Source organism: Rattus norvegicus, chromosome 10, assembly GCF_021556685.1.
Source record: "Rattus norvegicus strain SHRSP/BbbUtx chromosome 10, alternate assembly SHRSP_T2T, whole genome shotgun sequence".
NCBI lineage: Eukaryota > Metazoa > Chordata > Mammalia > Rodentia > Muridae > Rattus > Rattus norvegicus.
The window spans coordinates 102,064,390-102,091,314 of NC_141543.1; the positions used below are offsets into that span (position 1 = coordinate 102,064,390).

The window sequence follows — 26,925 nt, forward strand, 5'->3', positions numbered from 1 at the left end:
ACTTGTAATTGTCTTCTAATTATCCTTGTAACAAGATACCTTATACTTAGTGGGGAATAGTTTACTAGTTAGACCCAGCACCTGGTAGGTTACACTAGATACAAGACTCCAGCCCGAGAGTGCTGTAGAAATTAGGGAAAGAAGGGTGACCCCCTGAAGGATCTGAAAGAGAACCAAAATGGGATTTCACGGACGACTCTTAATAAGGAGTCTGCCCCTCTCAATATGTCTTCGTTAGTTTTCTATTGCTGTGAAGAGACATCATGGTCAATGCTTGTTTTTAAAAAAGTATTTAAATTCAGAGCTCAGTTACAGTTTTAGAGGGTAAGTCCACAACATCATCGTGGGAAGCATGGGCGAAAGCAGGCCCAGCATGGCACTGGGAAGTACCTGAGTACACACATCTGATTTGCAAGTTGGATGCACAGAGAGAGAGAGAGAGAGAGAGAGAGAGAGAGAGAGAGAGAGAGAGAGAGAGAGAGAGAGAGACAAGGGGGGAGAGAGAGACAAGGGGGGAGGGAGAGAAGGAGAGAGGGAGGGAGGGAAGGAGAGAGAGAGAGAGAGAGAGAGAGGGAGAAGGAGAAGGGGGAGGGAGAGAGGGAGAGAGGGAGAGAGGGAGGGAGGGAGGGAGGGAAGGAGAGAGAGAGAGAGAGAGAGAGAAGGGGGAGGGAGAGAGGGAGAAGGGGGAGGGAGAGAGGGAGGGAGAGAGAGAGCTGGGAGTGATGTGAAGTTTCAAAACCTCAAATCCTACAGTCAGTGACACACCTCCTACAACAAGGCTACATCTTTCAATAATCAAATTTCTTCTCATTTAAAACAAATAGCAGGATCCTTGAACCTCTGTAAAGTGTTAAAAAAAATGCTTGCTTTTCAATGAATGAACCAGTGGAGCTATTTAATGGCTTTGAAAATGTTCTCTAATGTGTGACTCAAAGACGTAGTAAAATGTACTAGACACAAGTGTGAGTTGTCTAAATAGCCTAGTTTTATATATTTATGTACATCTATGTACATGTATATGTGTGTATGTGTATATACATTATGTACATACATGACTTTATATTTGAATACCAATATGTATATGTGCATATATATGTATATGGGTTTACATGTTTACATTTTTATTAGATTTAGTTAGTTTTATATTATGTATATGGGCGTTTTGCCTGTGTGTATATGTGTGAAGCATGTGTTTGCCTGGTGCCTGTGTATGTCAGGAGAAGGTGTCAGATCCCCTGGTTGTGAGTCATCATGACAGCATCATACTTTGACTGCCATTTCTTTGTGAGTCTGTTTTGGATGCTGTGTCTTCTCCGAGAAGCTACAGTGGAAGCTTTCACCCCAGTCCCAATATCCCCGTTGACCACTATTCTTTTCTCAGACGCTTTCTTCTTGGATTAAACAGTCATTTATCATTAACAGTGCACTTTCTCTGACATACCTTGCCGTCTGTTGCTTTAAAAAGTGGGCTTCATTATCGAGGTATAATGTACCAAGGGACATTTTTAGCAAAGACATGTCAAAGGTTTTATCTTCTGTTCTTTCCATGGGACATCTTATTGGAAGTAATCTCACAGCTCTCTCTTTAAATATTTAACAGAGATTTTTCAGCCCAAGAAAGTTTCTGCCAAAACTGCCTTCTATGAATTATTTTAGGTGTTTTGAGCTAGTTAGAAATAACATGTATCCCTATAGCATATGGCTGTTTTATCCTTTTATATTAAATTAAAATGTTCAAATTATGCTCTAAATATGTGTTTTCAAGTTCAGAAAGATTTGGTATATTTTGTGTTGTATCTTGTACAATTTTGGGAATGCAGAGAAAATTACAAGGTTATTTCTCATTGATATGATTGATGTTATTTTTCTTTTATACACACACACACACACACACACACACACACACTTACTATTAACTCTGTCACATGACTCAGGTAGCCTTAGTGAGGTTCTTATTGCAAAACATAGAATGAAAGAACCCACATCAGACTGCATTCTTATAAATTAATTATTTTGTTTCATTGTGTTTGCATATGTGCACACACATATATGTATGTGCTATCTGGAGGCCCAAAGTCAATCTTAGGCATCACTCCCCAGAATGCTATCTACCTTGTTTTTGAGACAGAGTATCTCATTGGTCTGGAACCCATAACCACTCTCACATGCCCAGTGTTGAGTCTGCAAGTGTATGCCATCATGCCTGGATTTTTATATGAGTTCCGGTGATCGAACCAAGGTCCTCATTCTTGCACAGAAAATACTTTACTCGCTGAGCTACCTACAGAACCCTCTCCATAGTGTTCAATGATCAGATATCACTAGATTCTAGCTGCTTTGCCTTTATTAGGAAGATGCTAATAGAAACTCTATTTTCAAGTTTGAACTCTGCCTAGGAGCTTTGTTTATTTAACATGTCTCTTGTAGCACTGCTGGAGGGATGGGACTTCACATCACATTCCCATATGACAAGAAGAGGCAGATTCACAGTGAGATTAAGTAACTTGCCCAAAGTCACTTATTAGTGTGTCATTGTGTCAGGAATTTGAGCCTGGGGTCTCTGGTTTGGGGGCTCACATTCTGATCCGGTGTTGTCCTGTTTTGCCTCTGACATTCTTCTTCTTTGTTCCCTTCTGTTTGTGTTGGCAATGGATATTCTAAAGAGCGTCTATGTGTGGATTTCATATCCTGCTTGTCCATTATGTGAAAGTGGGTTTAGTTAAGACCAGAGAAAAGAATGCAGAGTTGAATTGGACCAGAAGAAAGCAAGCTATGATGTAAGAGCAAGAGGAAAGGAAAGGAAGACAAGGGTGTCATTGGCCTGTCCTCTTATGCTGTGGACTACCTCCCATTTTTGTGGGGAACTCCTATTTCCTGGATGTGTGGGCATGTTCAGATATAAATACCAGTGTCTACACCATATACTTAATGCCAGAATAAAAGGAAACAGTACACAAACAGAAGTTAGAGACATTCCATTCACACAGTGAATTGTCTAAGACACCTGCAGTGCACGGAACCTACTTGGGAGAACATTGCGATAATGCAAAATGAAGAACAAAGATTTATTGAATTTTTAGGGGAGCATCAAAACAAAGGGGAATGGAAGAGGTCAGTTAATATTAATACTTTACAAATCTCCAGTAGCCATAGCAACAGAAAATTCAGGGGAGCAGCTCAGCTATTCAAGGGTTTTGAAGGATAAAGTATCTCTAAATGTCAAAAGCTATTATCAGGCTTAGCTGGAATTGGCGTTGGAGCCTCAGCCTGTGGTCATCCACGGCTCATCCTTCAAATACCCTTTCCCCAAGTAGTGGCTGGCACTTGAAACTGTGAGAAACCCAGCCCTATAGGTTCTGAGTGCCAGCAGGTTTTTCTGAAAACTCCAAAACTCTGTGGATCATGGACGGGGGTCAGGATTTTCTGGTGATGGAAGGTTTGTGCACTGAAAAACATAGCGCAATGTTCACTGACAACCTCTGTGTGTTTCCACGGATGGACATAATCTTCCTTTGGCTAGGAAAATAGATAATTTTATTGTCCTGCACACTTACATCAAGCAGCTGGGGTATTTAAGGCATGTACAAGGTCTTCATGTAATGGTAAAAGGTCCGAGACAATATATCCATTGCTTTCTAATTTGTCCCCCTGATGGCTTTGGTGTCAGACTTTTGTATGCCACAAACAATATTGAATGTCATTGTATGCTCCATTGATGTTTCAAAAAGTTCTGGAGGCCATTCTGACTTACTCTTTTAAGTCACACCCTTTGTTTTTAACTGAGAACGGTCTCAAGAATTTCTGGCTTTACGGATGTATGGTAGGGGAATTGGGTTCTAACAGACATCTAGAGAGTCCTTGATGCTTGAATTTCCAACTCACAGTGGCTGTTGTTAAATCCAGTTGACTCCCCCACCCCCCATTCTATCCCATTGCTTCTTTCACTGCCAAGCAACTCGACTTTGAATCGGTAAACTGAAGTGGAAAATTTCGAGTTTCCTTGGAAAGTCAGTTATGTCAAATGATGGCTTGCTGGGGCACATGGGTGAAAGGATGTCCTGCTAAAGCAGACACAGGAAAGAATATTTTCCTAAAGCAGACATCAGTAAAAGGATATTTTGACATAGCAACTATCTGAAAAGTCCCATGATGAAGGCGTGTCAATGTGCCTTCACAGACAGTGGGAAAAGAGCACTGAGCATTGGTTTGGTTTGCTCTGTGTCGCTATTCTTCGCTAAGGACACACATGTGTTGGTTTGCCTTTCATGGCATTGTTGAGCTCAACTTGTGGTGATGCTGACACTGAGACAAACTTGTCAAGAGCTGCTCTTGAGGTTGTTGTAGCCTCAGCTTGCCTGTTCTGTGACCTTACCTCAGGCCAGTTGGTGAGACTGGTGGCTCTTTCAGGACTGAACTACAGCTGCTGGTTCGTGCCTGGTGTCTGCCTGCCTAGAGGATTAATCTGCAGCTGCTGAGTCATAGTTGGTGTTTGCTACGGGACTGAAGTTCTGAGAAAGAAGATTGAGCTCGTCCTTAAACTATTGCTGAACAGGTCCACTTCCCTCATGTTTCAGTTTATATGTGCTCGGCCCAGGGAACGGCACTATTTGGAGGTGTGGCCTTGTTGGAGTAGGTGTGTCACTGTGGGCATGCACTTGAGACCCTCCTCCTAGCTGCCTGAGGATGCCCAGTCTGTTCCTGGCTTCCTTCGGATGAAGATGTAGAACTCTCAGCTCCTCCTGCACCAAGCCTGCCTGGATGCTGCCATGTCCCCACCTTGATGATAATGACTGAACCTCTGAACCTGTGAGCCAGCCCCAATTAAATGTTGTCATTTATAAGACTTGCCTTGGTCATGGTGTCTGTTCACAGCAGTAAAACCCAAACCAAGACACCCCATATCCTAATAACTTTTCTCTTTTACTACCTCTGCTGGGTGGTGGGCTAGAGGAGAGGTTGAACCCTTCTTAAAAGATGATTGCAAAAAAAAAAAACCCTTTTATTGGCCTTTCTTTTTCTTCCTTTCTCTCATTTCTTGATACCTTAATCTAATCTAAAGAAGATTTGTGCTCTGTGAGGTGTTTCTATAGAGAGTTATATGCAAATTTTCTTCCCAAATGGTGATACTCCTGGATTGTTTGTGTCAGGGGAGATATGATGATATTATCTGAAGAAACCCTAACATCACAAAGTAACAAGGTGAATGCTCATGGGATTCATGCAAAATACCAGCTAGATCCTCTTTTGCTTCCCCCTTGGTGCTAAGGATTGAACCAGGGCTTTATGTACATTCCTTCCCTGAGCTTCACCTTTGCCCTATGATCCTTTAAGACAGCCATTCAGTTGGTCTGGAGATGATGCTGTCGTTTGAATGCTTTCCATGAAAGTCTAAGGATCTATATTGGGATCCTTGGCATCCATGTAGAAAGTAGGGTGCAAAGGGATGTGCTGACAAATCCAGATTTCAGGAGGCAGAGATAAGGTGGTCCCTCTAATTTGCTGACTGGCTTGATTGACTAGCTAATCAGTGAGCTCCAGGGTCAAACAGTGAGACTCTGTCTCAAAAAGTAAAATAGAACAGGGTTATGGAAGACACGAGATGTTAACCTCTGTCCTCCACGAGTATGTACCCATACATATAGGCACATGCTTACACACACATACACACACACAGAGCCATCTACAACCACAGAACTAATGAGTCACATGCTGCATTTTAAGCAGTTTGGCTCAAACACACCTTTCACAGATCATACCAGATATTTAACTAATGAAGCCAGAAGCTTTTTTTTTTTTTTTTGATATTATCAGTAAACAAGAACCTCAGAGATTTTTCTAGTGAGTATTGTAATTGGGATAAAGATCAAGCATCTGATATTATGACCAAAACCTTCTTAAAGGAAGCAAGAGTCTCTGCTAGTGAGAATTAAGAGAAAATAATGCACTTTAGAATTTTTTTCATTTACCAGTAAATTCTAAACACTTTTAGGTTGGGACTATTATCAAAATAACATTTTGAGCCGAGAGAAGTACAATGCTCAATAATTACAAATAATGAATGCTTCAAATGACTGCAGTCAATTCTCCTTGTCACCTTATGGAGCCGAGGCCATTATGTCTCCATGTGCAGAAGGAGAGGTGAGAGCCTCCCTCACTGTGATGTGGAGCGTTAAACCCAGGCCATTGCTCTGAAATCCAAGCCCGTTTTACTTCGTTTCCTTACTAATTGCTTTCAGGAAACTGACCTTAAGAGAGAACGAATAGGGCTCAGGTTGTAAGCCAATTGGCAGCAGGTTTCCTTGGTGTGCATAGAACCCTGGGTTCCGTCCTTTGAATCATGTAAAAGCCTTGAATTCTGGCACTCAGTAAGTTGAGGCAGGGGATCAGTAGTTCTAGTCATTCTTACTATATAGCAAGTTTGAAGCTAGCCTGGGCTACATAGACTCAAAAAAAATAAAGGTGGAAAATTTTATTATTTCCAGATCACCACAATTATGGGAAGCTAATATATTTTAAAGGTAATCATTTTGTATGATTAGTATAGTCTGAAAATAGTAACTAACATTATTTTAGAACCAATTACCTCTCTTTCTCTCTACTTTTTAGTGACCTAGTACTGGTACTTTGGAGATTCTTCTGCCCAAAATCCCTTATTGTCCTGGGTGATTCCGAGCAAGTAAATAATGCATGAGCTCAGCAAACAGGAGGTCATGGAAATACTGAGGAGCAGACAGGGTTGAAGATACAATCCGTAATTTTATCAGGAGAATATGAACTAATGGAGAGCTACATATGGTTCAGATTGAGTCCCGACTCAACAAATCAGCGAATTTCTTCCCCCACCCTTCAGCTCCCATCCCTCTGTCCCACCCTCTCTTCCTTTCCCGCTTCCTTTTCTGTCATGATGAAGTCTATTCTGTCAAGACAAGTAGTATTCACTCGAATTATCTGTTTGATGCCAAACAATGTATTCTGCCTTCTCCTGTCTCTTTTGTTGTTTTGTCTTCTACATATTTTATGTTGCTCAGAAGCCATCATTGTTTTTGTTTTTAAGCCATCAAACACGCCCTTTTACTTATCCAAGTCATCGCATTTTCTTGTGTTGTTTATTCTTAGTTGCTGTGCAGGGGGTTAATTTTGAGTCATTTCCCCTTGGCTTAGGGTTCTTACTTTGGTATGTATTATACTGTGCGTTGTAGATCTCCACTTTTGTTTATCTCAAAATCCTATATCTTAGATTTTTTTTCATCATATAAAAATTGTGCACGCAGCGGTGTTTGTTTTATCATTTTATAAATGATGTTTTAGTGTTGTTCTATGGCTTGGAGAGGTCTTTCTTTCTCTAGAGCCGAGAATGATTATTTCGGTGGATGCTTTCATTTCTTATTAATTCTTTTAAAGATGCATACAACATTTTAATTTAGTATTACTGGGTAGGAATTGCCTGTGAGGCTGTGGGTCTGCATGGGGAAAGTGCACATATGGAGGGTAGAGGACAAATTTGTGGGCTCCATTCTTTCTTTCCATCTCTGTGTGCATTGCAGGAATCAGACTCAGCTTGTCGGGCTTACAGGACAAACGCTTTTACCTTCTGGGTCACCTTGCTGGCCGATTTTAATATTTTAAAATTGAAGCACTGGGATTGAAACAAAGACTCATCCCACCTCCTAGACAAGCGTTTTCCCGCTGACGTCTATTTCTAGACTTTTCTTTTACCTTCAAATCTATCTTTCTTTCTGTCTCCCTTTCTTTCTTTGTTTCTTCCTTCTAATTTTTTGAGATGGATCTCACAAAGTTACATAGGCTGGTCTTCAACTTACCCTCTAGCTCCGGCAGGTCTTACGATTCTCCTGCCTCAGTCTCCTAAATAGCCAGGATTATAGGTTTATGGTCCAGGCACAACTTGTCTTTGCTTTTAAAGGTAAGTTTACCAAATAGCTTCTCAGCATTTCTCTCTCTCTCTCTCTCTCTCTCTCTCTCTCTGTGTGTGTGTGTGTGTGTGTGTGTGTGTGTGTGTGTGTGTGTTTCTGTCTGTCTGTGTGTGTTTATGTGTGTAAGGGAGAGTTTTCCTTGAGGCTTGCTGAATTTATGAATCTATAATCTTTTTCATCAATTTCGAAGTAAGTTCATCATTAGTTCTTTAAATCCATCCAGAAACCTTTTCTAGCAATTATAACATCGTGTGTTAAAACTTAAACGTCTTCTATGTAAATTTTTAAATAATTTTTGTTGCTTCTAGGTTTCCTCAGAAAGGGAGTCTGCAAATCTTTGAGTTTATTGATCTTGTTTTATTGACTTTAAGTTGTCCAGACAGTTTTAGTGGGCTCTTATTTTTTTGTCCAATAATGCTTTTTTTAAAATTCATTTTTAAAGGGTATATTTGATTTATTTTATAGATGCAGGCTATTTTTTATTTCTTCATCTTCTTGGCAATTTATTTACTTTGAACATCATTTTATATCATCTATTTTGATATAATTGTATTAGATTTCTCTACAAATTATAATTTATTTAATATCCTTAGCTATAATTTCTAGTGTCTGAAAAATATCGACTCTTTTTTGCTTAGTGTTTTTTTTTTTACTGTGAGTATCTGTTCCTTTGTCTTTAAATTTTAGTTTTATTTCAAATTAAGAGCGTTGAACATTGGTTATAATGTTTCTTTATATAGCATAAATTGAGGTTGGTCGGGGCTGGGCTGTACAATTGGTCTAGGGCTTTGTGGGCGTTGTTCTTTTGAATCTTCATGCATTCCAGTCTGGTCAGAGCAGGGCAGACTGATTTAGTCTCCAACCTCATTGATCTTTAATATATATCATCTTAAGGAAGAGCGCCTGGAAACTGGTGAACATTTTCCCTCCTCTTAGTCCATGGCTATCTTTAGGTTTTGAATGACAGCCTTAAATAAGTTTTGATTGTTTTCGCAATGAAATTCAAATCTTTTCAAATGTTCTAAATGAGCTTTATAATAGTCTACACATTAAAAACTGACACTCATTTGTGTTTGCCAAAGAATTTTTTTCTCCTAGGAACCATGAACAAATGCAAACTCTATACCTAGCATAGCTTTAGGAGCCAAGTAATGTCCTATGGTGTCGTGGATTTGGGCTTCTTTGATCATCATATGTTGGGTTAGTCTGTGTGTCTTTTCAAAAACACATTCAACCTCAATTTTCTGCATAAGAGTCATTCTACCAGTGCCCAGACTGGTCCTTAGCCATTGCCCAGACAGGTCCATTTCCTCCCAGGGGTAAAAATTGTTTGCCAATTTTTCTTGAGGATTTGAGCTAATTTAGCCTTTGATGGTTCCATTAGTTTTCGAGGAGTTTCTGAAGTATTCTTTCTGCTCACTCTTTTCCCTTCCTTAATTATCACAGCAAGAAGAAGTTGCCAGTGAATGCTACACTCTGTCTGGAAAACAAAAATGCTTAAGAATTGCTATTGGCCACGTGTAGCTTTATTCTAGTCACCTAATGTTAACAAAGCACATACATTTTGGACTTGTTTTATGTCTATTGGGTTTTCTTTCTGTCTGAATTAATGTAATTTGGAATGTCTACTTTTGACTCTATGCCCTCTATGTTTGTTAATAATAAGATTAATAGTAATAATGATAATAATTGTTATTATCATTTAGAACTATAACTGAAAGGAAATAAGATGACATTCTCTTTCTTATATATTATTAACAATAATCACTTGAAGGGACACAAAGCCCAAGATGTGTTTTGGGGTCAAAAGCATGTCACTAGCTTGCTCTACATTGTAGCCTGCATGAGAGTGTGGGAGAAGGAATTATGCTGAGACATGATCTGTTCTTAAAGCTCTGAGTTCCTCCTCAGAGGCGGCTACTTATTGGCCTGCTCCCTTGCAGATTGCCTGCAGGTGCCGGAGCTCTGTTTGCGTAGTGCCGAGGGTGCATTTGACATGATAAGATGATCTCTTTTTCCATATGAGTGAGTAGCACAGTGATCCTACTTACGGAAAATGTTATTTCAAGGGCATCAAAATGACAGAATATCAAAGTTGTATTCAATGACTTGCTAAGAGCCTCTGATGAAAGTAATTCCATAATAAACATTAGTGTTTACATTTATAACTGTATTGTGTGTGTGTGTGTGTGTGTGTGTGTGTGTGTGTGTGTGTGTGTACTCGTGCATTTCATTCTCTTGACCTCTTCAACAAAACATTAAAACTTTCCTCTGGCATAGGATCTGTACAGAGAACCTTTCCCCCAATACACTTATTTGTAGATGGGCAGATGTGGCTAAGATCAGATGTCTGTGCTGTTGTTATATTTAGTGCAACACACATGCTGCAAGCTGGAAAGTTCAGGAAGCGAATTAATTTGCTACTTTGATGGTCATTTGGCTTCTTAATTTGTCTCTTTATCTGGTGCTAATTCCCAAACAGGAAAGTCTAATGAGTACTGCCCATAGGCACAAGGCTGTGGGCTATCTACATAGGGATCCGGATCCCAAAGGAGAGTAAGTCTCCCCACCTCAGCTTACTACCAAGAGCTTACTACCAAGGAAAGGCCTTGGGAGGCCATCCCACACTCATGTTGGTTATTTGCCTGGTTTTTGGTACTGTGCAGGTCTTATGTAGCTGTTGTGAATTGATTGGTCCTACTACCACACCATGTCTAGAAGTTAGCCTTTCACAGCTTTCTTCCTCATCCACCAGCTTCTACATCTTTCAGCTTCCTCTTCCAAGACCTTTCCTGAGCCTTGGAAGAGGCTGGAAGGAAAGCATTAAACTATATGATTCATCCACAGCTAAGCGCTCACAGCTACATGTACTTGGCATTTTGAGTAGATATAAATAAGCCTCTGCACTAACCGTTAGTTCCCCACTGCTACACTCAAATTGAAGGCAACACAAATAAATGGGTAAGAACAGAAATAATTTGAAGGCTGTCTGACAACATGCATATATAATAGCAAGCGAAGACCCCTGCCCATGATATTCCTATTCATGAGCTGTTGATCATGTTTACAGTGCTAGACGTAAAATCTCTCCTGTGGAGCAAGGCTCAAATACAATCAGAAAGTGGTTGTTTGACCTCATGACGGCTGTGCCACCACTTCTGGCCTAGTGGGCATGTCTTGCCCGGCAGGTGAGTATGGTAGCAGTCAGGGTCCTCCACTTGTGACAAACATACAAAAAATGAAAAAAAAGGGACAATTGTTAACATCATTCTTTTGAATATAGGACAGTAGATAGTTGAGCTCAATAACATGCTGTCTGGTAAAATGAAACATCTAGTAAGGAATGAAATAGCTAATAAGAAATGAAAACATCTAGAAAGAAACTTCCAGCAAAGGGAAAGAAAGGGCCTGAGGAGAGGGGAGAAGTAGATTTTGGCAACTGCATAGGGTACAAGAGGGCAGTGGAAGCAGATATTCGCTATACGTGTCACACAAGAAAAGCGTGACAGACAGAGGGAACTGTACATGCAAAGTCCCAAAGGTGGGTCTGTAGGTGTGGGAATCTGATGAAACATCTCCTAAAGAGAGAAATTACAGATTAGGGATGAGCAATGCAAAATAAGTGATAAGCGAGACCATGGTCTGCAGAACTGATCTGAGACAAGTAACTTTAGTAAGCGATAAGGTGTTCCACAGTCTGAAAATGCAGGAAGCTATCCCTTGTCCCAGGTTTGAAGATTGGATGCCAAGTTTTAGGCAGTACCTGGGGAACAGCAATGAGGAATACCCCAAGGCTTCACCGTGCATACCAAGAGCCCCGCAAAGAGTGGCTCGGTTTAAATAGACCTTCAATCGCATATACATTCCCTTTTTATTATTTCTGATTGTTTCGTATTAATGATCATGCAAAGGTTGCCCTCCTATTTCAGTATGACTGACCCATTTTCAGGGGACTCTGATCGATGGGTTCAGTTGTGAGGTTACTGTGTGCTGGGAGAGAAGGAGCTCCTGGAAGCTGATGTGCTTAGTTTGCTCTTTAGTTGTTGGACTAGAAAGTGTCCCTTCACAGGATCTTAGAAATTAGATCCCAGCATTAGCATTGTGGTAGTGGAAGTGAAAGTAGGTCACACCCTTAAAAGGAAGCATTTTCTTTTCTTTTTATTGGATACTTTATGTATTTACATTTCAAATGTTGTCCCCTTCCCCCCTCTCCCAGCCCTACTTCCCCCTCTCCCATCGCCCCTCCCCCTGCTTCTACGAAGATGCTCCCACTCCCACCCCAACGACTGACTCCCACCTCAATGCCCTGACATTCCCCTACACTGGGGCATCGAGCCTTCACAAGACCAAGGGTTTCTCCTCCTATTGATGCTAGACAATGCTATCCTCTGTTATATATGTGGCTGGAGCCATTGGGTCCTTCCATGTGTACTCATTGGATACAGATGAGGATACTTAAAGCTTGTCATCGGACTGAGCAGGGACCTCAATGGAGGATTTAGAGAAGGGACTGAAGGAGCTGAAGGGGTTTGCAAATTCCTAGGAAGAACAACAGTATCAACCAACCAGGATCCCCTCCCCCCACTCCCACCTCCATCCCCCAGGGCTCTCAGGGACTAAAATGAAACATTTTCTTCTCTTGAGAATCCGGAAAGGAACTCTGGAGAACTATCTCAATTTAACATCACAAAGGAGACAGATTCTGCGTGACAAACCCAGTTAGGGAAGCTTTGAGCTGCCACTGTACAAGTAGCATTATGCAGAGATCTCTGGCAACCCAATATTGCAGTCAACTTTGGCATCCTTTTGCAGTCTGTGGGAGCTTCCAAGTGTGTGAGCCTAAGGAGAATTGGGGTAACAGTTAAGACAACTTCCTGTGGCAGTCAGAGGGCTTGACTCACCGAGTCCGGATCTCCTCTGACTAATGCTTAGCCACTGAGCCTAGCTAGGGAACCTGGGCTCTAGCTCCTAGTCTGGAATTGTCATTTCCTAGGACACAATGCTAAGCAAAAAGCCTGATTGTTCACCAGGAATGACATAGTCATTTAAGCCTGGGAATGTGATTTATCAGCCTTCTTATTTCCTAAATGAGTTCAATTGTAACAATTGCCGAACGACCATTTTAGAAGCTTTGCTTCTCTCCTCAACCCCGCCGCTCCTTTTTGCTTCGCCGCTCCTTTTTGCTTGGTGTGTGGGGGGTATTGTATGATAGTGGTGGTCCTGGGAAGGAAGGGGAGGAAGATTTTTTTTAGAGCTATGACTTAAGATGACCACAGACCACATCAAGAGTGCGGTGGATGCCAGGAATACGGGGCAAGAAACACGAACTTTCTGACAATAGGCTTCAAGATGTTCTGAAATTTCTAGACTAGTCCAAACCTGTCCAGTTTTTTGGGCATTTTCTCTCTTAGTTCCCACAAGGTAGTGTTTGCGACAGGAAGAATTGTCAGTGATCTAGCAGAAGCTGAATTAAACTGAATTGAAAACCAGCACACTTCTCTTACTGCAGAAAGGGTTGACTGGCTTTGAGGTTCATTAATCACCAAGAGTTGACTTCCAAAAGCTTTAGGTTCGAAAAACCAGAACTAGACTGGGTCAGCTTTTTCTTTTTCTTTTCTTTTCTTTTTTTTAAATTCTTCTTTTCTATTAAACCTGTGTGTATTTTAAAGGAAACACAATCCATATGTGCCTGCTTCCTTTACACTTAACTCATCAAACAGGATTTGTTAAAGTCATTTGATGTGCTGGGCGCCTTTTGAACCAGATCCTTGCAACTTTCAAAGTCTTTTATCCTCTAAAAATAGGAAGTTGCATTTTATGAAAATAGGTGAGCTTGAACTCCCAAAGGTCTGATTTGGTTTTAAATCCTCAACAGTTGGATTTAGAAGCATGCTTTATTCTACTCTTCCTGAGAAAGTTCAGCTACATATTTTCCAATCTATGAAATTGGCTACTTCTTTACCTGGATGTGCGGGAGAGGAAATGGTTTATGTATTTCGATAATAAGAGTATACATCATCTTTAACGAATATTGATAAATGCTTCTGTTTAAGAGCTATTTTGGCTAAATTAGCCTTAGTAAAGCTCACTCAAATGAAATTCTGAAAACTACTAAGTATAATCGAATTGCTAAATTATAGTGCTAATTGTATGGATCCGTGCATGTGTGCTAGTTTCCTCTCTGTTGCTGTGAGAAAATACTCTGATCAAAAACAGCTGTGGTCACTGTGAGGAACAACTGTGGCTTATACTTCCGGGTCACAGGCTATCATTGAGAAAAGTGAGGATAATAACTCAAGCAGGGATTTAAAGCAGAAACCATGGAAAAGCACTGCTTGTTGGCCTGCTCAAAGGATCACATTTATCTAGCTTTCTTATACAGCACAGGGCCTAGGGAATGGTACTGCCTACGGTGGGCAGGGTTCACCCAAACTAACTAATAATCAAGACAATCTGTTACTGACAAGCCTGTCTCAATCTGATGAAGAAAATCACTCAATTGGGAGGTTTTTCCAGTAATTCTAAATTGTGTCAAATTGACCATTAGATCCTAACTAGGACAGGATCTGAAGTGATTCTCAAGCTAGAGAACTTTCTAGGAACAAAGCTATTTTCACATCTTAGAGAAAGTTTATGCTGTTTTAGAGAGCTGCTTTTCAGCAGTAAAAAGCTCAGATGAAAACAACTAATGAATTGCACCCCCTAAAGATTATCTCCTCTCTCAATCCAGGAAGAAGCTTCACCCCCTCTGGTGTGACACTAAAGAACAGGTTTAATTCTTAGCCTTTGTGGTGGTTTTTCCTTCCCTCTGGGCTAGTCTTGCCTGAAATCAGAACAAGTCAGGCGACTCTGACGTCTTCTCAGAGAGAGTCACACTCACTATCCGATTAAAACAGCTCCATTTTCTCAATCTGCTTCTTAATTACTCCACTTTTCTATTGCATGATTTTTCCCCCTCCGATCCGTTAGTATGGTGCATTCTGTGGTTTGATCTACAGATAGTGAACCCCTTGCGTACTCAGGATAGAATGACCCTTTTTACATGTTTTGGAATGACTTACCAGTGGTTTGTTGACCATTTCTGTAATTACATGCGCATCAAATTTTGATCTGTAATTTTCAACCTCTCTCTCCCCAGCTCTTTTCCTTTCCACCTCTCCTGGATTTTCCCAAGCAATCCAGCTTCCTGTCCTCTTTCCCTCTATTCATAAATATCCCACTAATGCAAATGAGTGCTGCTTCTATGCTTATAGCTGTCAGGCCATTCACTAGAACATATCAACTTACTAGGGACTACATGCCAGAAGGACACTGAGTCCCCTTCCCCTAAAGGCTTTAACTGCTAACAGCTTATGGGTGGAGATTCATGATCCCCTCTTCCATGTGGAGATGTTTAATTTGATCCTATGCAGGTCTTGTGCAGGCAACCACTGCTGCAGTGAATTTATGAGGACAGTAGACCAGGGCTGTAGACCTGTCATGTACAGATGACACTGTTTCAGTATAGTCATCCCAGACTTCTGGCTCTTAACAATATTTCCACCCTGAGGGCATTGATATAGCTGTCTGATTTTGGCTGAGTTCATTGCAGAAAAGCTTTTATGCAGAAGAAAAGAATACCTACCAGAAACCATAGGTTACCACCTAAAAGAACCTTTTTGTATTAGTGTTTTGTTGTTGTTATTTTTGGTTTTTTTTGTTTGTTTGTTTTCTGTCTTTTGTCTTTTGGTTTTGTTGTTGTTGTTGTTTTGTTTTTGTTTTTTGTTTTTTTTTTTTGTGAGGTGACACCATGGCCAAGGCAACTCTTATAAAGGACATTTAACTCTTATAAAGGCTTACAGTTTCAGAGGTTCAGTCCATTATCATCATGGTGAGAAGCATGGCATCAGCCAGGCAGACTTAATGCTGGAGAAGGAGCTGAGAGTTCTATATCTTGATCAGAAAGCAATCAGGAAGAGAGCCACTGGCTCCTTCAGCACCATGTCTGCCTACACATTGCCATGCTTCCTGCTATGATAATAAGGACTGAGCCTCTGAAACTGTAAGCCAGCCCCAATTAAATGTTTCCTTTATAAGTGTTGCCTTGGTCATGTAGTCTCTTCACAGCAAGAAACCCTAAGACAGAAGTTGGTACCAGGAGTGGGGTGGCTACCACACTGGGTGGAGCTGGAGCCCTAGGAGCCCTCAAAGCCATCGTACACAGTGAAGTGCTTCCTCCAACAAGGCTACCCCTATTCCAACAAGGTCACACCTCCTAATAGTGTCACTTCCCATTGGCCAAGCATATTCAAACCACTACACTTTTGAAAAAAAAAAGATATCAAAACTATGGAAAATTATCTTATTTAATAATAGATGGGTATATAGAATTCTTAAGATGGCAAACCTGAAATCTATCTACAAATGAGGTACAATCTTCATTGAAAATAACAGCTACATTTTTCTTTTAGAAGTATATATTAATCTTGCAACTTCAGTGGAAATACAAAAAACCTAAAATAGCCAAATATCTTGAAGAAAGAGAATAAAGATGCAGAAATAAAATGTACTAATTTCAAACCCTACTTCACTCCAAAATCGAGACAGTGTATATGTCATAAAAGTGAAGATTTGGATCAGTGAAATAAAGTTTATAGCCCTTAAATAATTCTTTTCATTTATGGTATAAAGTTGATATTAGTGGTGGTTTGAATGAGAAAGACGCCCATAGGCTGAGCACTTGAATGCTTGGCTCCCAGTTGGTGGAGTATTTAGGAAGGATTAGGAGGCATGGCCTTGATGGAAGAGGTAGATCACTGGCTTCAGAAGCCTGTTCCAGGTCCTGTCTCCATTGTTCTCTTTGCCTCTTGCCTGAGGATCAGGGCATAAGTTCTCAGCTACTGCTCTAGTGCCATGCCTGTCTGCCTACCTGCTTGCCTACCACCAGGATCTCATTCATGATAGTCGTAGATTAACCCTCTGAAAATATAAGCAAACCCCCAATATAGTGCTCCCTTTTATAAGCACCTGGTTCATAATTCCTATTTACCACAATCTAACAATAAGTATGAAAATGTCTGACAAAGATACCCAAGATAATTAAATGATGGGCAAGAACAATATTTACAAAACTTATACTTAGGACAATCGGGTATTCACATAGGGAAAGAAATAATGTTCAACTCTTACTTATGACACATTTGAAATTTATTCTTAATGTCTAAGAGAGCTAATTATGAAAAATAAAACAATCAAGGTCTTAGAAAATGTAAGCAAAAATATTTTGAGTTTACATTAGGCCAATGTGCCTCTCTCTTACTGTGAATGTTTTTAAATTCCTTTTATGAGTATGAGTGCTTTGTCCACATGTTTGTCTGGGTACACTGTTCATGCAGTGTCTTTGGAGACCAGAAGAAGACATTAGATTCCCTGATACTGGAATAACAGATGATTGTGAAATGCCATGGGGGTGCTAGGAAACCTGGGTCCTCTGGAAGAATAATCAGTGTTTGTAGCTGCAAACCTTTGTTCCAACTTTTCTTTCTTATAATGTGACAGCAAAAGTATGATTAGGAACAATAAGTAATTTGGAATTAATGAAATTGAAGACTTCCTGCTTTAAGCAATGACCTGGAAGCAGTGAAAAAGCAATCTATATAAGAGGAGAAAATAATTATAAGTCACAAGTATTAGAAGAGACAGCTGAGTATGGCAGGAAGGAGCTGCATTCCAGACACTTCGGAGGACTGAAGGAACCGAGAGAACTTCTTGAGGCCAGGAGCCCTAGCAAATCTTCCACAAAGTAGAATGATACCTATGTCCAAAATAATATGTTTCATAGGGTAGGTGGGTAATAAACACACTAATACATAAGTGTTTTTAAAAAGATTTAAGGTGATTATTTATTTTTAAATATTTATTGTGCTTTTCCCCGTTATTGAAAATAGATTACTTTCTCATAGGATATATCCTGATTCTAGTTTCTCCTCCCTCTGCTTCTTCCAATTCCTTTCTGTGTCTGCTCTTCTCTCGATCCATTTCCTTTCTGTCTTTCATTAGCGAGAACAGCCTTCTAAGAAATGACCACCAGATATGACAAAATAAAGTATGCATAAAATAAAGGAAGTAAAAAGAGTCCCAAGAACAGGCACAAGATCATAGATCCGGTAGTCCTAACAATTATGAGTCACATAAAAATATTAAACTAACAGCTATATTACATGTGCAGAGGACCTGGTATAGAGCCATATAGACCCTATAATTACTACTTCAGTCTCTGTGAGCTCATATTAGTCTTGCTTAGTTCATTCAGAGGGCCTTGTTCTGGGGTCCTCCATCCCCTTTGGCTCTTACAATATTTCCGCTTTCGCTTCTGTGGGAATCCTTGAGATCTGAAAGGAGTAATTTGTTGGATCTTGTCCTGGTAGCACATCCCTATAATTCCAGGACTTCAGAGTCAGAGGCAGGTGGATCTCTATAAATTTGAGTCTAGCCTAATCTACAAAGAAACCTTATAACTTGAGAATAAAAGGCTCCCCTCCCCCCCAAGGCTCATAGATCCTCACGGAAGGGAGGACGGGAGGATTATAAAACCCAAAGGTCAGGGAGAATCACAATGAAACAGAATCTTCTACACAGGACAAGATTAGAGCATCAACTAACATGTAGTAGTAGTAGTGGTGGCCTACCCAAGACACATCTACCTGTGGAGCTATTGACATTTCATGGTTTACTAGGGGTGTAAAGTAAGTTTATTTAGGGGTACAGCCCCTGATAGGTTGATCATGTTCCTTCTCATGCCCATGAGCATATAGTTAGCACTGACTGGATTCAGCGGGACAATGATTTTCAACCTCCCTGATGCTGTGACCTTAATACAGTTCCTCATGTAGTACACCCCCAGCCACAAAATTATTACATGGCTACTTTATAACTGTAATTTTGCTGCTGTTTAGAATCTTAATGTGAAGATCTGTGTTTTCTGATGGTCTTAGGCAATGCCTTATGAAAGGGCCCTTTGACCCTGAAATAGTTTTGTTATTATCAGGTTGAGAACCACTGCAGAAGGACATTAAAAAGAGAGGGGAAAAGGGGTGAGCAGAATGACAAGTTGGGCGGGGCAAGGCGTGTATTGGAAAGGAGGTAAGGGGTAAAGTAAGGGGTGAAGGAAGTGAACGTACTCAAGATATTATTGTACGTGTGTTTAGAGTCTTAAAAATTTAAAACGATTACAAGAAGAATAAAATTTTAAATTCTAATTAATAAACAGAAAAATGAACATGTTTGAGTGGATGGCCCCAAGGAGAAGATATTTGAATGTTCAATAAAAATAATGAAAAATGGCTCAACCCTACTGTCATTAGAAAAAGTTAATTTATATGAAAACCATAATAAAATATCATTTCAAAACCACCAGGGTAATTATAAACTAAAAGTATTATTATAAAGAACAAATTCCAGTATTTGGAGATGGCTGTAAGGCATGTAAAATCATGCAGCTTCTATGGAAAGCCCTTCAGTGGGCTCTCGAAAGTAAAACATAAAGTCATTATATCACTTAATGGTGTTGCTCTGTGCTATAAACCCCAAAGAAGCTGAATGACTATGCATACTTTAAAAATGTGCACAAATATGTATACCATCATTATCCATAATATCCTCAATAGGTAAATCACCAACCTAAATGTTTATCAATGAATAAATGGAAAAACAGATGTGATATATCCATATAATGGAATGTCATTTAGTGATTAAAAATAATTAACTATTGATACATGTTACAAAACGAAGGAACTTTGGAAATATTGCGCTAGGTGAAAAGGGTTAGGTACAAAGGGTTAAATCATTACATCATTTCACTGATGGAAAGTACCCAACAAGACAAACTTTGAGGCAGAAAATTGACTAACAGTTGACAGCAGAAAGGGGTAGAAAGAGTAAATCTACCACATGTAGTTCGGGCACTTCCTTATTTGAGGTTTTTGGACATGATCTGGAAGTAGGCATTGGTGATGTTGTAGTATTTCATAAATACTCTTAACACACACACTAGGCTGCGTAATTTTCCTGCATAAGTTATTTGTACATATATCCAAAATGCAGGCATTCTTCCAGTTTTCTCAAAGGCTTAAAAAGAATGGTTTTTGCATTGCGTGGTTAATACTGTTATAATTCCTACTTACTAACTCTGGCCTCAATACTGCCAAGGAGGATCATTTTGTTTTGTACAAATTCATGTAAGGGGAATATTTACTACAAAGAGGAAAACATATTGTGTGTTTTTCTTCTGTTGAAATGTAACTTACCTCAGCATACTGTCTTCTTTATGCTCTCTCTTGGGTGCTTGGAAATGATAGTCAACTGAAATCATCCAGGGGATTGGCGTTAGAGAGAAGTGGCCTGTCAAAAGTGACCCTTGCCAGTGCCCTGGTCAGTCGGACAGATGCTTCCGGAAGGAAATGTGCACATAGATCTTTTTGTTATTGCTGTTCTTTTACCAGCAATGTTTACATTTGTAACCAGAAATACATGAGCTGTCATAGGAGTACAGGGTTATGAATGATTAATACTGGGAAGAGAGAGGCTTGGAATCCGCTTACTGTCAGGTTTCAGGGCTCCTGGCCAAAAAAAAAAGACGGAGTTTAGAGTCTGAAAATAAATGTAGTAAATATGATCTCATCAGCGCCACAGTACAGACACATCAGAGATAAACCTGGCATTTCTCACGGAGCATATCATGTCTTTGTTTTTTGAAGTTATAATAACTACATTTCCCTTCCATTTCCTCCCTCCAAACTCGTGTATATAGCCTGGATGAACTGTCCACTTTCGGTGGCCCCATTCCCTTGGCAAGGGCTCCGGGAATGCATAAGAGTGGAGAAAGTGAGCTAAGCACCAGCAAGTATGCATCCATCTACTGCTCTCTGATCTAGACTGTTGACCTAATGTGTTTATGTAGTTGTTTAAGTTCCAGCTGCCTTGACCTCCCCACGGTGATGGACCTGGAACTGTGAGTCAATTGAACTCTTTCTCTCTTAAGTTGCTTTCAATTATTTTATCACAGCAACAAGAAACTAAACTGAGACAGAATGCTTACAAGGCAAGTGGCATATTCTCATTATCTCCTGTAGTTTCTTTTTATAAGTTTTTAAAAGAAAAACATTTATTCTTCTCTCATATATTGCATCCAGATTGCAGTTTTCCCTTCTTCTCCTCCGACCAGCCTTTTCTTTTCTTTTTTTTTTTTATTAACTTGAGTATTTCTTATTTACATTTTGAGTGTTATTCCCTTTCCCAGTTTCCGGGCAAACATCCCCCTAATCCCTCCCCCTCCCCTTCTCTATGGGTGTTCCCCTCCCCATCCTCCCCCCATTGCCGCCCTCCCCCCAACAATCATGTTCACTGGGGGTTCAGTCTTGGCAGGACCCAGGGCTTCCCCTTCCACTGGTGCTCTTACTAGGATATTCATTGCTACCTATGAGGTCAGAGTCCAGGGTCAGTCCATGTATAGTCTTTAGGTAGTGGCTTAGTCCCTGGAAGCTCTGGTTGCTTGACATTGTTGTTCATATGGGGTCTTGAGCTCCTTCAAGCTCTTCGAGTTCTTTCTCTGATTCCTTCAATGGGGGTTCCGTTCTCAGTTCAGTGGTTTGTTGCTGGCATTTGCCTTTGTATTTGCTGTATTCTGGCTGTGTCTCTCAGGAGCGATCTACATCCGGCTCCTGTCGGCCTGCACTTCTTTGCTTCATCCATCTTGTCTAATTGGGTGGCTGTATATGTATGGGCCACATGTGGGGCAGGCTCTGAATGGGTGTTCCTTTTGTGTCTGTTTTAATCTTTGCCTCTCTATTCCCTGCCAAGGGTATTCTTGTTCCCCTTTTAAAGAAGGAGTGAAGCATTCACATTTTGATCATCTGTCTTGAGTTTCATTTGTTCTAGGCATCTAGGGTAATTCAAGCATTTGGGCTAATAGCCATTTATCAATGAGTGCATACCATGTGTGTTTTTCTGTGATTGGGTTACCTTACTCAGGATGATATTTTCCAGTTCCAACCATTTGCCTACGAATTTCATAAAGTCATTGTTTTTGATAGCTGAGTAATATTCCATTGTGTAGATGTACCACATTTTCTGTATCCATTCCTCTGTTGAAGGGCATCTGGGTTCTTTCCAGCTTCTGGCTATTATAAATAAGGCTGCTATGAACATAGTGGAGCACGTGCCTTTTTTATATGCTGGGGCATCTTTTGGGTATATGCCCAAGAGAGGTATAGCTGGATCCTCAGGCAGTTCAATGTCCAATTTTCTGAGGAACCTCCAGACTGATTTCCAGAATGGTTGTACCAGTCTGCAATCCCACCAACAATGGAGGAGTGTTCCTCTTTCTCCGCATCCTCACCAGCATTTGCTGTCACCTGAGTTTTTGATCTTAGCCATTCTCACTGGTGTGAGGTAAAATCTCAGGGTTGTTTTGATTTGCATTTCCCTTATGACTAAAGATGTTGAACATTTCTTTAGGTGTTTCTCAGCCATTCGGCATTCCTCAGCTGTGAGTTCTTTGCTTAGCTCTGAACCCCATTTTTTAATAGGGTTATTTTTCTCCCTGCGGTCTAACTTCTTGAGTTCTTTGTATATTTTGGATATAAGGCCTCTATCTGTTGTAGGATTGGTAAAGATCTTTTCCCAATCTGTTGGTTGCCGTTTTGTCCTAACCACAGTGTCCTTTGCCTTACAGAAGCTTTGCAGTTTTATGAGATCCCATTTGTCGATTCTTGATCTTAGAGCGTAAGCCATTGGTGTTTTGTTTAGGAAATTTTTTCCAGTGCCCATGTGTTCCAGATGCTTCCCTAGTTTTTCTTCTATTAGTTTGAGTGTGTCTGGTTTGATGTGGAGGTCCTTGATCCACTTGGACTTAAGCTTTGTACAGGGTGATAAGCATGGATCGATCTGCATTCTTCTACATGTTGACCTCCAGTTGAACCAGCACCATTTGCTGAAAATGCTGTCTTTTTTCCATTTGATGGTTTTGGCTCCTTTCCATGAGCCTTTTCTTAACCCCTCCCCCACACCTCTCCTCTTCCCCAAGTCTATCAACCCAGTTGTCTTGGGAAGAAAAGTGTTCCACAAGTACACAAAAAAAATCAGGTACGGTCCCCGCTCCCACTGTTAGGATTTCCACAGGAACACCGGCTACTCAGCCATAACATATATGTAGAGGAATTAAGGCAGATGCCACAGGCTCCCTGATCTCTGAAAGTTCCCATGAGTCTCTGTCAAGGTCAACTGATTCTCTGTGTCCTATTTTCCTGTGTTCCTGACCCCTCTGGCTCCTCTGATCCTTCTTTCCTCTTCTTCCACAGGGCTTCCCAAGCTCTGCCCAATGTTTGTCTGTGGTACTTTTCATCTGTTCCTGTCAGTTGCTCGATGAGGTCTCTCTGGTCTCTCATTAAGGTTTTTTTTTTTTTTTTTTTTTTTTTTTTTTTTTTTTTTTTTATAGCACACAGCTGTATCTTATAGCATTAGACTAGTGGGTGCTGGTATAGTATTTGTGATACTAACAACAGAGTACTATTGTTAGTTTCTGCCTGCTGGTGACATAGTTGTAATGAGCATCTGTAACAATGGAAGAGGAAACAAACTTTGAGGGCTTCCACTTTTTCATTTCCCAGGGGATCGTATTAACAAATTTCATTTTTCGCCTACAATCAGCACCCAAATTTGCTGTCCAAGTTTGCCAAAACGAGCCCCATCTCTCAGGTTATCATCTCAGATTTTGACTACCTGTTCATATTTGCAAGTTAAGTGTCAGTTTCTGCTCTGGTTGCAGTATTTGACTGACTAATGCGGACTGTGGGCAGAGAGGATACTGCTGAGCAATTGGACAGCATCCATGCATTCAGAGTTTAAATTGTGTGGGATAAACAAACAGTTAGCTAAGAAATTATAATAGACAAAGATGGGGATGATCATAGCATGAGTTAGCATCCTCGAAAGTGAGGCGGCTCAAAGATTTACCCAAGATGAGCCTGGCATGTAAGACAACGTCTAGAAAGGCCGTGCAAGGCTTTGAAAATCAGGTCAATGGGTTTCCCCTAGGTTTTTCTAGGGACTGGCAGAAACTAATAGAGCTTTTGGTCAGGAAATAGTGTATTTAGCTTTGCAGTTTCACGATGAAATTTTGTCCCTACATGTGGTGATCCCGTGGTTTATTATTCAAATTATGAAGTTTAGATAATCAATAGACCGGAGTCACTTATGCTAGGACTCTGCAGGTAAAAAGTGATTGTGTCTGTAAATTGTCACATTTATTAAAACCGAAATGGAATAAGTCCAATATTGGAGATAAACTGGGAGAGAAAACAATGGAGGGAACTCTGACAAGAATCTGTGGAGGCACAAATGACTGTTACTGAGAGAAACATGAATAGAAGGATAGTCTATGATGGGCTTTTAGAAAAATAGAGCTTCCATATTTCTAGCCTGAAGACTTGAATTCGGTCGTGTTACACACATGTAAGAAATGTTGATTTTTAGAGGGTAGGGGGTGGTTTTAAGCATGTGTATGTTGAGATGCAGGTAAGAGTTGGTCGCCCAGGAGTAGCTAGTGTCAACACTCATCTTGGCTGAACTTTGCACACAGTGGGTAGTAGCTCTCTATTATGACAATGGATACTGAAAATGTCTGTCTTGCATTTGAAAATGAAAGATAGACATCTCTCCCTTCCCCAACACAAGAAATAGACTCAGAAGTCTACTGATGTCTATGCAGCCATCAATAAATCTTACACTTGGTCTCCAGTGAGAGATGCTTAGATGCGCCCTGATTTTCAATTCTTGCTTTTGCTTTGGTTGGCTTCACTCTCTGCAGTGCTGTTCTGCATGGTGAAGAGTCATTAGAAGCATTAAATGAGCAGTATAAACAGTCAAGCATGCTGTCTTTGTCAATGCTGATAGATTCTCAATAAATTTTAGTGTTGTGCAGATATTAGACAGTAAATTTAAAATATGACAGCAGTGGTTGTGGCATTGATATGTGATGTAATCCCATATGACACTTGTGATGTACTTGGCCCACTCTTGACTGAAATATTGTTCTGCAAGGTCTGACTGAATTCTTTAAAATTATAGCTAGGTCTTTGGGTTGCAACAAATTTATGTAAAAGGAAAATGTTATGACTTCTCATGTTAAAAATAAAGAATAGAAGACTGACATTTGTCAAATTTCTAAAATCAGTTAATAACAGGATAATACGAAGCAGAAACTGTCCCCAGATTTTCAGCATGAGACACAGTTTTGGTTCCAGTGGTGGGAGATTTACTTCAAAACTAATCAATTTTTTTCTCCTGGCTTTTAACAGTGATCCATGGCTAGAGACAACTCTGGTAGAGGACTTCGAGAGCCTATCATCGTTCCCTGGTGCCCCATGTAAAACAAACAACAAAAAACACCTATAGGTGCTGGGGACACAGAGTCTGTGACTTGGGTTTGATCTCCAGGAGCCATGTAAAAAAAGCCAAGTGTGACCGTGCATGCTTGTCATCCCAGCACCAGGGAGACAAAGACAGGTGAATTCTTTTTGGCCTCACTTGCCAAGTAGCCTAGTCTACCTGATGAGTTCCAGGCTAGTGAGAGACCCTATCTCCTAAAACAGGTAGATACTCGAGAAATGAAACCTGAAGTTATCCTCTGCCTACACATAGATATACACAAATATATATATACACACACACACCACACATGCACATACAAACATATGTGCATATACGGGCACATACACATGAACACACACATACACATGCATATGCACACATATACACACATGCACACTATACCCACATAGGCACACACACATATGCACACATGTGTAGACAACACATGTGCATCTACACTCACATACAAATCATGATCCATAATTTATTGATGTAGCCATAGGACTAGAGTTAACTCACTACTTCTTAGATGGTCTGTACAGGCAACAATGCATATGAAATTGGAACAACCTTTTAATCTGTGACATGAAAAAAGCTTTCCAGGTTTTCCTCCAACTTTATAGAAAAAAATAGCAATATTCTGATTCGAGGAAGACCTGTAAAGAAGGTCTCTTCTGGTAAGATCATGGTATTGTATGCCAGGAGTCAAATGTTCTTGTTGTCTTTGTTTTACAGAATGAAATGCTTTCCACACAAAGAAGCCGATGCTTTCAAATAAGGACTTTAAATACTCTAGCCATGGAAGCGATCACCACCGGTTAACTTAAAATTGGGAAGTGCCGTGTTTGGTCACTTGTCCTTGAATGGTCATAGCCAATGAAACATGGAGAAAAGAATCTCTGTCTTCATACTAATGGTATTTCATTCATAAAATGCAATTGTGCCCTGCTGTTTAACTGAGTGGTTCCAGGGCTGTGACAGCAGACAGTCAGCTGGTTGGATTCCTATATAAACACAATGACATGCTGAGGGTAGCGCTCGCTTTTCCTAATTAAAGCAAATTAGAAGCCCCACCCCGTTTCTGCAGTGAGTTCTGACAGCAGCATGTTCTGTGAATCGCTCATGGTACTTCAGAGAAAGGCTTTCTTTCACTCAACAACATTCATTTATTCCCGTAAGTGTTAAATGTATTCCAGGCTCTGAAACCTTGGATTTTCTGGATCATTTATAAACAGGACCAGAGGGCTCAGGGAAATTCAGAGCGATAACTTGGGATAATGTTCCATTCTTTCAGCCTGATGCTGCTGCTTTCTGGGTGGACACTCTATTTCCTCCCCATCTTGATCTATCAGTTTGAATAATAGCGAAGTGAATCTCTAAGGGACAGCCCAATTTGGCAAGGAGCGGTTGCTTGCAAGGACTCACATTGTTAAGACAAACAACTGAAATGCCGGTGAAAACACAGCAACTGGCCATCAGAAGGGAGGCTCCGCACGCACAGGGAAAACTTCCACAGAATTATTATTTGGCACACAGAGGGAGAGTCTTTTCAGTTTTCAGCTCCGATAATGATATACTTATCACATAC

General features: G+C 40.4%; 1 long non-coding RNA gene across 1 annotated transcript; it reads left to right on the forward strand.

The window, feature by feature from the left end:
- Positions 1-12,664: 12,664 nt before the first annotated feature.
- LOC108352228 (uncharacterized) lies at positions 12,665-26,410 on the forward strand. Its single transcript, XR_015632408.1, has 3 exons — positions 12,665-12,760; positions 25,265-25,472; positions 26,073-26,410. It is a non-coding gene; the product is annotated as an uncharacterized LOC108352228 (long non-coding RNA).
- Positions 26,411-26,925: the final 515 nt, after the last annotated feature.